Genomic DNA, 13,687 nt, shown 5'->3' on the forward strand with positions numbered 1-13,687 from the left:
ATATTATGCTGCGATGCATATGACTGCAATTTTTGATAACTCGAAAGATGAAATTTTGCCATGTGTCATTTCCACACTTGACATCTAATTGGAGTGATTCAATCACCCACATAAAACTTAAAACATACACTAGCTAATGGAAAAAGTTTTAACTCAATCTGACGGTCCAATCTAAAATAGGACACTCGAGTATAAAATGTAACTTTTCTTTTAAAAACTTGCACTCTAAGCACTCAATTCTCATTTCTTATTTGATTAAACCACTTTATGCCTTGAATTAAGTCCAAAAGGATCACTATACTTGATTAACAACTTATACCACAAATATCATATAAATTGCCCATTTTGGCCTCTTAATGCCACATTACACAATTGTAGACTTATGTGAGGAATACATATACAACACATAGTCACATATATACAAATAGATTTGTTTCACTTTCCACCCCCTGACTCTTACATATGGGGCTCTTCCTCACCATATGGTCGGGAATTACAATATACTCGACTCTTCTAAATGGGGTTTCCCCTCACCATTTGTGTTAAGTTCTCACATACATGCATAATTAACAATCAATTTTACATTCAACACACATATATATAAGTGAAACAAGTTACACAATAAAATACACTTGCTTGTTTAGCATTTAAGCCTACCCATGTGCCCTCTTATTAGGGCATTCTCGGTGAGATGCAACATCATATACATATATCCAATCAAGTTTCACACTACATTTCAACACACAGTCATTTATGCATCCTAGTTGGCAACTCTATTATCACAACTTACTATACATTTATTTACACAAATGGTAGTCATACCACTATCAAGTAAGGCTACTCTTTCCTTAATTCCTTTTCCAGCCTTCTTGTGCTCTCTTCACCTATGTTAAAAAGTAACGGAGTGAGACATATGTCTTAGTAACTCAGAGGTAACCCTAATTACCGATTAGTAAGCAAAATCATAAATAAGTGATAAAGTAGCATGTGTATTAGTAAAAACAAAATCATATGCATATATAGGAATTCATTCTTATCAATCTCATTATGCTCATGTAATGCATGCCTAGTTCCACCTAGAGAAGTAATCTCTATACTTGAACTAAGACTTCTAGTTACATGGAACAAGGCCCACCATACTACTGCTCAAACTAGGTAATCCTCTTTATGTATGGGGGTCTCCTAAGGGTGTAGATTCCTACGAGCAACTCCACAGGTGCTTAATCTACATACTATAGTACCCCTTAGTCAATTCTCAAACACTTTACCTAAGCATTGATTTAGCTAAACTAAATTCCTTGACACATAAAATGATTCAATTAATACCTGTTAAATTTGTACGTCCATTATTTATAGTCCTTAGCCCTATAGACAACTCAAATAACCATAACAACCTCCTAACACATTCATACACCCAAATTCACCATTTAACCTAACTTTTAAGCTATTTTAAGCCTTAATCCTTAAAGCTTAACCATTCAACTTTATATTAGTCACAAAACCTTAGTTCTGTATTCAATAGCCCATTTTAACCCTTTCTTTTAGATTACAACACCTTAAAATTTCAAAATTTAATTTCTCAGACAATGAAATTCAACAAAAATGGGGTAGAAATGAAGCTTAGGATTGCACAATACTTACCCAGCAAGTTATTAATCGAAGCAAATTCCAAAACTCCAAATATGGCTTGCCCTAGTAGATAGGAGACTCTTCTCCTCTCCTACTACATTTCCCAGTACTTCTCCTATTGATTTCAAGAGCTGATCACGTCAGCTTTAAGTGATCCTTAGACAATGTGCCATGGAGCACGTAGTTTTTGCTGCAACATGTGGCATAATGAGTCTAATCTTATTGTGCTTGTGTGTTATGCCCCGGATTGTCTTTCCACCCTTCAATCATATATTACAACATCCAAACAACACAAAACACTAACTCAATACCTAAACCATAATCAATCTATTAATTACTAATTTACCTTGATTAGTAACTAGTTTCTGAGATTGAAATTCTAGATGTTATAAGAACAATAGAAGTAGATAAGTCTATTAGGTTTTAGGATGCAAAAGGAATTTATAAGAGGAGAGATGAATAACAATGAAGAAGATTTAATGAAAAAAATGCAGAAAAAGGAGAGATGAATAACAATGAAGAAGATTTTTATGCCGTGAAACCATCCTCTTAATGACTTGAAAACATATTAGATGAAAGTACTAAATGAGCATAGGAGGAGATGCAAAATAAAGAGTGATAAACCATTAAGAGCAAGAAAACTGGAAACCAAGATTGATGGCAAAGAGGAAGGAACATGCACGAATGAATGATGAAAACTACCTTAAAAGAGGAAAGGAAAAGAACACATTAAAGGAGATGAAAACATTGGCATGATGAAAATGTGAGAATGCCTAAAGAATTGTCAAGATGAAAATATGAAAATGCTAAGCAACAAAAGAAAAAGTAGCACAAGTAGGAATGAATTTTGAAAATGAGAGGGAAATCAAATTTGAAAAAGAGAGTGAAATAAAAAATGAAGCAAGAGGAAAGCACGACATTAGAGGAGAGCCGCTACTATTTATCCTAGCTGAAACTATTCATTTATGTGTGTCAAGAGCCATGTTGGAAGTTCGGCTCAGCTCAACAATAAATGATAAAAGAGATTGATGATTCTTATATTTTATTTCTTTTTTAACTAAAAAAAGCTTATGTATATGTATCTATTATAAAAATTTATTTATGCATATGCATATTAACAATTTCCTTCAACTCTAAAAGTTTTTGCTCAGGTTGATTTTAGCTTTTATAAAATAACTTATTAAATAATTAATGAATTATAATAAGATAGTTTGAAAATTATTTTAAATTTTAAATATCTCCATCTAATCACCTAATTATATAATTTTTTCTATAAATTATCTTTTTAATTTTTTAAGCAAAATATGCTTACCCAAATAATTACGTTGTAAATTTTAATGACCATAATATTTGATTCAGCTATTAATAAAATTCTAAAAATAAAAATTTTAAAATTTTACATTGTGCTGTTTTATTGAAAATTTAGTATTATTTGGAAATATATGCTTTAGGAATATATAATTATTGTTTGAAAAATTGTATTGCTAGTAGGATGAAAAACTAATATATATATATATATATATATTTATGTTTGGTATGAAAATTTCTTGTTTGGAAGTATATAATATTGTTTAGAATTCATAACTATTCAGAAATCATATATGGATGAATTGTTTGGTTGTGGAAGTTTATTTGGGAGGCTTGTTTGAAAATAAATTATACAATGTGGTATGCCCTTGGTCTTGCATATTTTGTTTAGTTATGCTTGGAATTGTTTGGATTAAATTGTTTAAAAATTATTTTGGATGCCCATTACATAGCCATATGATTAGATTTATGGCATACATTATGACATGTTAATATTGGTTATTAGGACCTTTATGTTTCATTCTCCATGGTTAATATTTTTATAGGAGTAAGTCAAGCTGAAGAAGCACTGGAAGCCTAGATTGATGTCTGAGACACTAACTTTTTGTGTAAGTTTCATTTAGTTAGCTAATGTATATAATGCCAACCTAGAAGCATATCTTGACTACTTAATCATTTGACATTATTTTAAGTGACTTGTATATGATAGTCGTAAGATTTGTGTCTGACACTCATTGTCTTAAGTTATTGTATTTAAGGATTTATATGAGTTTTGAGAATGAATTTATTATATTTAATTTTATATAAATTGTGTTGAGTGACTGTAACTCAACTTTGGTTTTTTTATGAGTTTAATAGATTATAGAATTTGTATATATTGTGGATGAATGGGTTGTGATCAAGTTGTTTACACTAAACATTGATTTTGGTTGTGATGTGAAGTGCCTTATTTGGGAGCTATTGTTAAGCCCTAAATGAGTTTGTAGATACAATTTTTCATATGAAAATGATTGGATACCAAGCCAAAGCCAATGAATGGATTTTGTTGTATATTTTAGGGTGGACACTTGAAATAATTATTTGGGTGTTTTGGAAATAATCATATGATGTTTTGCTTTAAAAATTGTCCTTGGGAACTTTGATTTCATGTGGATATAATTTATTACACAATGCGGTTTTTGTAATACTCTAAATTTTCAATCTTATTTTTCACAAACTAACAAGTTATTAAACCAATTTAATAATATTGAATACAACATGACTAACATGGTAATTAAAAAGTTAAACCGCCTTTTAGCAACCCTACCATGATGGAAAAGAGTTTGTTATATAAATAAATTATTTTACAAATGACTTGCTATGGTAGAAAAGATGTACCATAGTAGAAAGAATTTAACATAATAAATAAATTTTAGCATGGTAATTAAAATAACAGTTATTGTAATTTTTACCCATTGGAAAGGATTAAACATAGAAAATTTACTATTACCATGGTAAATAAAATGATAGTAATATTGAGTATAATTACTGGGATCCCATTTCGCACACCTATATTTAAAAACTAATATTTATTTCAAAACCACAACTAGCATATAAGCATGCTATCCCAGGATGGCATAATTCCAAACATAAGCTAGAAAAACTTATGACATACTAATATGACCCAAGTGTACATCCTAAGCAATATATACTAAATTTTGTTAAACCATAATACCTTCCAAATAATAATTTGCTTAATAATACCCAAAATGAGTCCAAACAATATTCACAATAGTTTAATACTTGACTTCAACCAAAAATAGTCTAAGGATGTACACTTGTCCATTACATAATCACATTTGTCCTTTGAACTTTAGTGTCAAACCTTTAGAAAGTACCTAAACTTATTGTGCTAATCCATGCTTGATCTATGATGATCCACTTGTATTTTGGCTACCTTAAGAACATGTTAGGACTTAGAGAATCCAATTCAAGCATGACTAGAATGAATTTTGCTTGAATTAGACTATAAAAGTTAGACACCATACTATGAGCCATTCCACACTTGAATCAGAGCGATCTATGTATGTTTTGGAACTTAAGTGTGGAAGTGTCTTAGAGATGCTTTTATGTTCTAATTCACACTTGAATGCACTTTGTGTCTATGCTTAAATTATCCAAGATTGTCAGCTTAAGTTTGCATGAGTGAGATTACATGCCTGGATCAGGTTGATCCATGCTTGAAATGGAACTTGCCTACTTTGCGTTGAAGTTTAACCTTAGAGAGCCTTAAAACCAAACAAGTCAAATCAAGCTTGTTTTGGAGTGTTCTAAGCGTGTTTTGTCATATAGAGAATCTTGGTGCTTCTGTCATCTATTCTACACTTGAGAACCTTAAGTACCCATATGTGATTTGTCACACAAAGAAGCTAGGAGCTTCTATCATATAAATCATGCTTAAGAACATTATAGCCTTATGCTTGAAATGTCATAAGTGAACTAGAGCCAAAAGCCTAAATGCCATTCAATACCTGGAAAGGTCCCATTCATGCTTGAATAAAACTCTGACATAGCATTAAATACTTCACAAGAAAAGTGGCTTCTTCTTATGTTCTTCACTCCTACACATCTCTAACAGCTACAATTCATTCCCTGAATGTTCCTAATAGTCTAAACTACCTTAAACTATATATAGGACCAAATTTAAGTTAGTGTGTAATGATTGAAGTGCATTAGACCTTAGTTTTATTCTTAACTATTTGCATTATATTTATGTGGAAAATAGCTCTTAGTTAGTTTGTAGGCCATAATGTATTATCTATTCTTTTAATAGAATTCAGTGAGTGTGTCTAAATTTCTCCTATTATCTCTTTGAGAAAGAATTCATTAAGAAACACCTTCTACTTATTCTTAAGTAAATGAAGGGCTGTTATCCCTTGTATTGTACAAAGAATAGATTTTCTATGTCAAGGTGATTTTAGTAAGGAGAGGGTTCCTTGTTATTAAGAGAGGTCTTTTCTTGAGGTTAAGAGACTTACAGGCATTATGAGATACTTGTAAATGGCTCACAAGTTCCCAAGCAACTTGTGAATTATACTATGATGGCAAGCACCATTTAAGTTTGTAGTTATAGTAAAAAATCTTAAGAGTAATTTTGAGGACTGGATGTAAGCTAAGTAGTTAGGCTGAACCAGGATAAATCTTTTATGTAGTATTTTTGTCCCTCAACTCTTTATGTTCAGCACTTTTAGATTCTCTCTCTCTCTCTCTCTCTCTCGGCTCTTTAACTCAAAATCATGAAAGCTGTGCATGTGCTCTTATTATTTGTATTTTCATTACTTTAAACTTAATTGTGAAAATATTTATTATGCTTATATGTTAAAGTGGTTCAAGAAACATTCTCGCAACATAAGTATTTGAGTTTTTTAGTCCCTTATTTTATTCCAAACTTCTCGTTGCACCTTTTGTTGTGCCAAAGTAATTGAAAATCTTTAATTGGTCAAAAATTTCTTAAAATCCCAATTCATCTCCTCTTAGGTATTGTTGCTTGATCTAATATTTGGTATTAAAGTAGGTCACTTGTTGAAAGTCTTGAATAGACTTAAGTGAAAATGGTAACAGTTGTACATTTTATAAAAGACTTTGACATTTTTCCTCTACTTATTTTAAAAGATGTGTGTTTTGACTTTTGGAGATTTAGAATGAAACTTTTTATTGAATCTATTAATTTAGACTTATGAGATATAATTGAAACTTGATTTCAATATAAAACCTGGGAAACTTTTCTCCTAGAGAACATAAATATTTCTATTTAAATATCAAAGTTGTAAAAATTTTGCATTGTGCTTTAACATAATTTGATTTTGTAGAAGTAAGACACTACACTAATGCACATGATAGATTGGATAAACTAAAAGATATGTATCGTTGCACTAAAGTAATTGAGAGCTATACATGCACTCTGTCTATTAAGTAAGGGCAAGATGTTAGACTAAGTATTTTAATGATAATAAAATCAAGGGAAAAAAATTTGTTACTTGTGCAAATTATAATATCATAAGACAAGTGAAAAACTAAGTGCGCGCATGAAGAACCTAAAGAGAAATCATCTTAAGCATGCTATACACAAAGAAAAGGAGTGAGCATAAAGAAACAAATAATGGAATCAACATGAGCATGCTACACTCAAGAGTATAAAAATATCAAGAAAAGAAAGAGAATCATCACAAAATCATATTTATATTATTCTTCTATTAGATAAATTTGTGAAAACTAATTTGAGTGCAAAATCATGATTTGAAGTAAGACTGCGTCATTTAGAAATTCATACTCTCATAAGTCCTTTAGGCTAAAAATATCATCTATGAAAGGACAAGATACATTCACACATGTTTGACACATGTTTTCTTGCACTCATGATTCACATTGCTTTATTCATGCTTTGACTGTAAGTGTGTCACATGTGTTTGATCATTTTTTATGCATATAAGACTTGGAGAATCTCATTCAAGCTTGAACCATAACTAAACCTTGCTTAAATTACAGCATCTTGAAGAACAAAGTTCCTAAAGCTAACTCTGATAGTAATTATAGAAGAAAGAACCTTCATAAAAGAAATCATCATAATAGCAACTCTAGCCATCATGTATATAATTTTTTTCATTTGCTATTTCTATGGTAAAAATGTTATATCTCTTAAAATTGCTATGGTAGAAAGAATCTCTACAAGAGAGGTGCTACTAATTGGGTTCTTAAAGGTGAAGGGAAAACCACAATTAACAAATCAAGACTCAAAAATAAATGGGTACCTAGAAATGATTTCCATGTGTAAAAAAATGAAGGAATGGTCATGCTAATTCAAGGAATAAAAACTTCTCAAGGAGAAGCAATGAAGATCATTCTAATTGGAGAAGAGTTGATAAAGAAAGATATCAATACTACAAGAGGCAATACTTGAATTATGCTTCAATTCAGAGAAGATCATATGTTGAAGCTTCCAAGATTCACAATCCATATTACGGAAAGCATGCATTTAATCAAAGGAGTTTTAGTGCACATGTAATTGAAAGTAACAAGAAAAAATATACAAGTCATGCACTTGCACATAGAAGGAACCATGTGAATGCAATAAAAGATTACAAGAAATATTAATCACAAGCTATATATGTTCAAAAAAGTTTCATTATTCAAGCTTCATAAGCATATAAAAGACATCTCACAAAGCCTATGTGTGAACATGAAAGATTCATATAGAAGCTTATGGCATTGCAGAAGAAAGAAGGTTCTTCAAAACAATATAATTTTCTTGCACAAAAGCAAAGAGGTCTCAAGTATCAAAGAGCTTACTTGACTAAGCATAAACAAAGATGAGAGTCATATAGAAATAGAACCTCTTATGCCTCTAGAATGGACTATTATAAGGTATCATTCAGTTAGTAGAAGAAGAAAAAGAGGAATAAAGAATTCTCACAATTGGATGAATTTCTGAGTCCATATGCTATGAGAAATCCTTAGCACCTAGACTAAAGAGTTAAACTCAACAATAGGTAAGAAACAAGAATCTCTTAAGAGGTTAAAACACAAGTAAAGTATAAGGTATAAATCCTCTACCTAAATCTTTGTTATTTAGTTTCCCTATATAATCTCTCATATATACATGTCTTAGAAAAAATAAATTGTCTTATGCATGAAAATTCATTATCATTTGACAAATTCTTGCATTTCCTACTAATAGACCTTTAATGGATCCAAAAATTAAACTCTTGACAATTAAGTGATTAAGCATAAATAAGTGAGAATTATGTGGTATGTAGTCAGAGAGGACTAATAAGTGTTTTTGATATAATTTCTTCCATAGATTTGGGTCTAAAGATGAAATAGAGTTACTTCGGCATCAAAAGAAGTGAAAAATAAAGAAGGCTTTGTGCTATATGCCATAGCATGTGCATGGTTCACTATGGCGCACAAAGCCAAAACACATAAAGATCTCTCTCTAAACCCTATGCCATAGTGTGTGGGGACGTGCACCACGATGCACGAAACATTTTCTGTAGAAATAAGATGTGAACTGATATGAAAACCAAAAAGAGATAGAAGAAATGAAGAGCCCATCTTTTTTACTACTAGGGCTTGCTACATTAGAGGTTTGGGGGCATTTTGGAGCTAGAGAACACATGAGGTAAGTGTTATAAACTTCTCTCCTCCCTTTCTCTTCTATTTTCATAAGGATTTAAGTTAGGGTTTGAATGGAAATGGTGATTTTAGGTCCATATGGGCTATGAGTTCAAATCTATTGACTTAGATAGAGTTAATGTGAGTTTTTTAGGTTGTTCCTAGTATTGATAAATTTATAATTTTTTAATTGTTAGCTTCATTAATGTTCCAAAATAAGGAATTGAATGTGAGTTATGACGATGGTTGAGGCATTAATGATTCCGTGTGAGATTTATAATGGTTAGTTAGGGATGGATAATAGTTAATACACCCAAAGGATAAGCTTAGATGTGAGAAATAAGTGTACTGGGTATTTTAGAAGGGGAAAGTAAGAGCTTGAAAGTGTGTATTTGACAATATTGATGAGTTCGACATGATTAATTATAGATTGATCATTCGGGTACTATATTTAGCTAGGAAAGTAAACTTGGAAGCAAGTTATTAAGGGATAAACCTTTGACCTACCAAAGGTTTAAGGTAACTGAGGGAACCTTATTTTGAGTAGTTATTTATTAATTGAGTTTAATGTGAAAATGTGCAAACTTCCATGTATGGTTGAATTGTGAATGTGAAAGCATACCCTAAACCTTGATGATTCAATGAATTATGAATATGCATATTGGTTTGATTTGATTACAATATGGAGTTTAACTCAAAATGATATTTAAATTTTGTCATGTAATTGAAATAAGAAGTGTGATGCCTCATGATTATATGGTTGTACTGAAATGTGAATGATATGTGTATTGCTAAATGAGGATTTGAAATGTATTATTAGGTTGAAAGTTTAAATTGAGAAGTTTTATGAAACTAGGATGGATACTCGCTTGGGTAGCACCATAGCATAAGCCTAATATGTTGTTATAGAACATATGAAATTGTGAAATGTGTAAGCATCGTACATTATATGATCATTTAGTGGGAGTTTTCCTAGAGAAAGGAGTAGGAAAATACATATAATACTCATGGCTGCCTTTCGGTGCACGAAGGTATAGCCTTATCCACCTATTTATTAAGGATATTAGCTTAAGGTATATGACACCCTAAAGATTCAAGAGTGGGGGATAATGTGGTTCAAGAGTGAGTTATGTGATATTTAGCCGAGTTACACTTCACAATTGGTGAGCTTGGATAGTTCAGTTACACAGATGGAGCTCTATTTAATATTATGGTATGTGGTTTCAGTTAAAAGATATAAGGAGGGCATAAAGTAAAATTGATCATACATATATGTTTACCTAACGTGTCATATAGTTGTTAAGTTTATGGCAAGTCATGGTAGTGAGTGTGCCATTATTAAATAGTTATCTCTGTGAGTGGCAATGCACATAGAATTAATGAATTGGGTCATTATCACATGTTTGTATATCTTGTGACGATGTACCTTATGATTTGAGATGAGAAGTATGAAAGTTAGTTAAATTGTGAAATGACAACTAATATGGCATGCAAAAGTATATTTTAGGTAATCAACTCCATTTATGTGTGTTTATTTACTTGATATACAATTGTATAGTGTAGGTGTACCTTGGTTATCAAGTGGATAAACTCACCTCTCTTGTTCAATATTTTACAAGCTCTAGCTCTAGTATGGAAAGGAAAAAGATTCCAAAGGCTTAGGAATTTAAGTATTCCTGTAATAATGCCTCCTTAGTTTATTTATCTTGTGTAATGATTAAGTTATTGCCAATTACGTTATACTTTGCATACATTGCACTTATTAATGGGCCCTAGGATGTTGTTTGTAAGTTATTTAAGTGTTTAAAAGGGCTAAAATACTAATGTAAGTGTAGGGATGTTCAGTTGATTATAACTATGTTGAGGAGTGAAAATTTGATACTATGATGTAAATGCACATGTAGTGTATTACATAGGTAGTTCTAAGTCCATTAAGTATCGTTTAGGTGTTAGGAATGGGATTTGGTACTTGTGTGGTATTTTGGACACCTTTAAGTTGTAAAAATTATGAAAATGTGTTTAGGTATCCAACTTTCTTGTGTGACTTAATTTAGAAGTAAAACTTGTTCCATTAGCTAATTTATGAAAAGAGTTTTCCATAGACACTTAGATCACTTCATTTAGACGTCAAATGAAGAAACGAGGAACACTAAAAGTTGCCCTAAGTTGTTGTCAAATGACAAGGCTGTTGTCAAAAACCTGCAACAGCCACAGCGCATTTGCATATGCCACAACACACTGCTCTTTTTTTCATTCTTTAATATTTTTCAACCATTCTTGAATTATTTCACTTCTTTAAGGTATTCCATGCTTCCAAAACATTATTTTACTCTAATTGAAAGTTTAATATATGATTTTGTTTTATTTTAAACTATGAAAGTTTGGGATCTCATTTCTACAAATTACAAACTTAGTAATCCTTATTAGGGTTAGACCCTTAATTATGTTAGATTTAGTAATTAATTGTGATTAGTTAAGGGAGGTATTTCATAATGTACTGGTACATAAAGAAGCACTAAGCCATAAAAGGATTGATGCCAAGCCAAGAAGATGAATTAAGCAAAAGAGTGTAACTCTAATAGAATATTGATAAATAAGATGAAATCAACAAAGATTCCTTACAAGGAGTGAGGGCTACCAATCATGGAATAAGTGCAAAGGAATGATGATCTTTATTGTCATTATTCTCAAGAAGTCACAATCATGTAGAGACATGTTCTGAAAAGTCTAAATGAAAGAATGTGACAAGCTGACGCAAGAGCAGTTATAAACCAAACTTAGATGATAAGTGTCTTTCTCCCATGTCAACTATTGGATACATCATGAATTTGAAAAAGATATATGATTTTAGGGAAAATTAATCATTTGATTCTTATAGTTTTAACTCAATTATAATTCAGTTCCTGAATTTAAACTTGTTGTAACTCTATCTTTATAATTTTAACTCGGTTATAAATTAATCCCTGAACTTTGTCTCTTGCAATTTAGTTCCTATAATTGCATATACTTAAATATTAGTCCCTATATTTTAAAAACAAAAGTATAAAGATTAAAAATATTTTAAAATTTTAATATTTATGATATTTATAAAGATTAAAAGGGTTTACTAATTTAAAATATTAGTAATAAATTTACAACATATTTTTAATCTTAATAATTTTATTTTTTAAAATATAAGGATCAATGTTTAAGTGGTTAAAACTATAAGGATTAAATTGCAAGAGGCATCATTTAAAAATTGAGTTACAACCAAGTCAAAACTTTAGAAACTAAGTTATAATGAGTCAAAGTTTAAGTATTGAGTTACTATTGAGTTAAAACTATAAAGACCAAATGATTAATTTTCTTATGATTTTACATGCATTAGTGTTTTTCTCATATTTTGAAAAGGTTAGATGCATTTTAAGAAAAAGCATGTTAAACCTTAATTTTTTGCATCAAAAGAATGTCTTGAACAGTGAACTTAAAGAAATGAGATTTCCTCTCATCCTAGAGTAAGCAAAGGAAACTGTGAAAACTCATGTATTACATAAGCTAACCTTGTTCATACCCAGCATAGTTGAGTGCCATATAAATTCATGTGGTTTTAGAATGGATAAACAAGAGCCTTGAAAGTCTCAAGAACTAAGGATCCAAGAAGATGTTTAGACACAGATAAAACAAGCGTGATTCTAGAAGATATACACGATTGAATTGGAAGACTCAAGATCTATAAGGAGATGAACATGCAACCTTAAGAAAAGGCAGTACCGACTTTTAGGAGAATGAAGTATGAAGAAATCTCCCTAAAGGCTACAATAAAGATTGATCAGAAAGGAGTAGTTTGAGATGTCAATGATAGGTGAACTCAACTCTTTCTTGGGATCTTCATAAGTCAGATTAAGTACACAAAAAGAGCTACTAAGGAAATTTAGGTTTGGCAGTTCAAATATGAGCAAAACTCCCATGATCTCCTTAATTAAAATGAATAAAAATGAGAAGGGAAAGAAGGTAGATCAAGCTAAGTCTAGACAAATGATTGGCTCCTTACTCTATCTTATGTAAGGCTGAATACTTGGTTGCTAGAAGTTGTTATGCACAAGTGCTATGGTTAAAGCAACAATTAGAGAACTTGGAAGCACATATCAAAGAAGTCCCAATCAAGTGTGACAACACAAGCACTATCAACCTACCTAAAAATCCAATTCAATACTTAAGGATAAAGCATATTGATGTGAGGCATTATTTTCTCAAAGATCACGTGCAAAAAAAAGGACATTGTGCTAATAACTAAACAATTTATAGATGTAATGCCCTTCTGACATTACCATTCAACCTTCAACGCAATCTAACAAACTTTATAAATCTTTTCAAAAGGGTTGGGATCCCAAGTTAAAGCATTTGAAAACCATTTCCAAAAATGCTCAAGTCATAAGATAGTACATAATGGAATCACTTTATCCATGCATGTAAGGAAACTAACTCCAAAAAATAATTTTTAGGAAAAATATGATCTATGCATTGTGGCATGTGGCATAAAGGCATATGCGTTCACTGTATGCCATGTGTAACATCCTAGACTTTAATTTTAGAAATTTTCAATGTTTATAAGGGTATTTTA

The sequence above is a fragment of the Prosopis cineraria genome, unplaced genomic scaffold, assembly GCF_029017545.1.
Source record: "Prosopis cineraria cultivar Desert tree isolate PC_DT_omini unplaced genomic scaffold, ASM2901754v1 PC10, whole genome shotgun sequence".
Classification (NCBI taxonomy): domain Eukaryota; kingdom Viridiplantae; phylum Streptophyta; class Magnoliopsida; order Fabales; family Fabaceae; genus Prosopis; species Prosopis cineraria.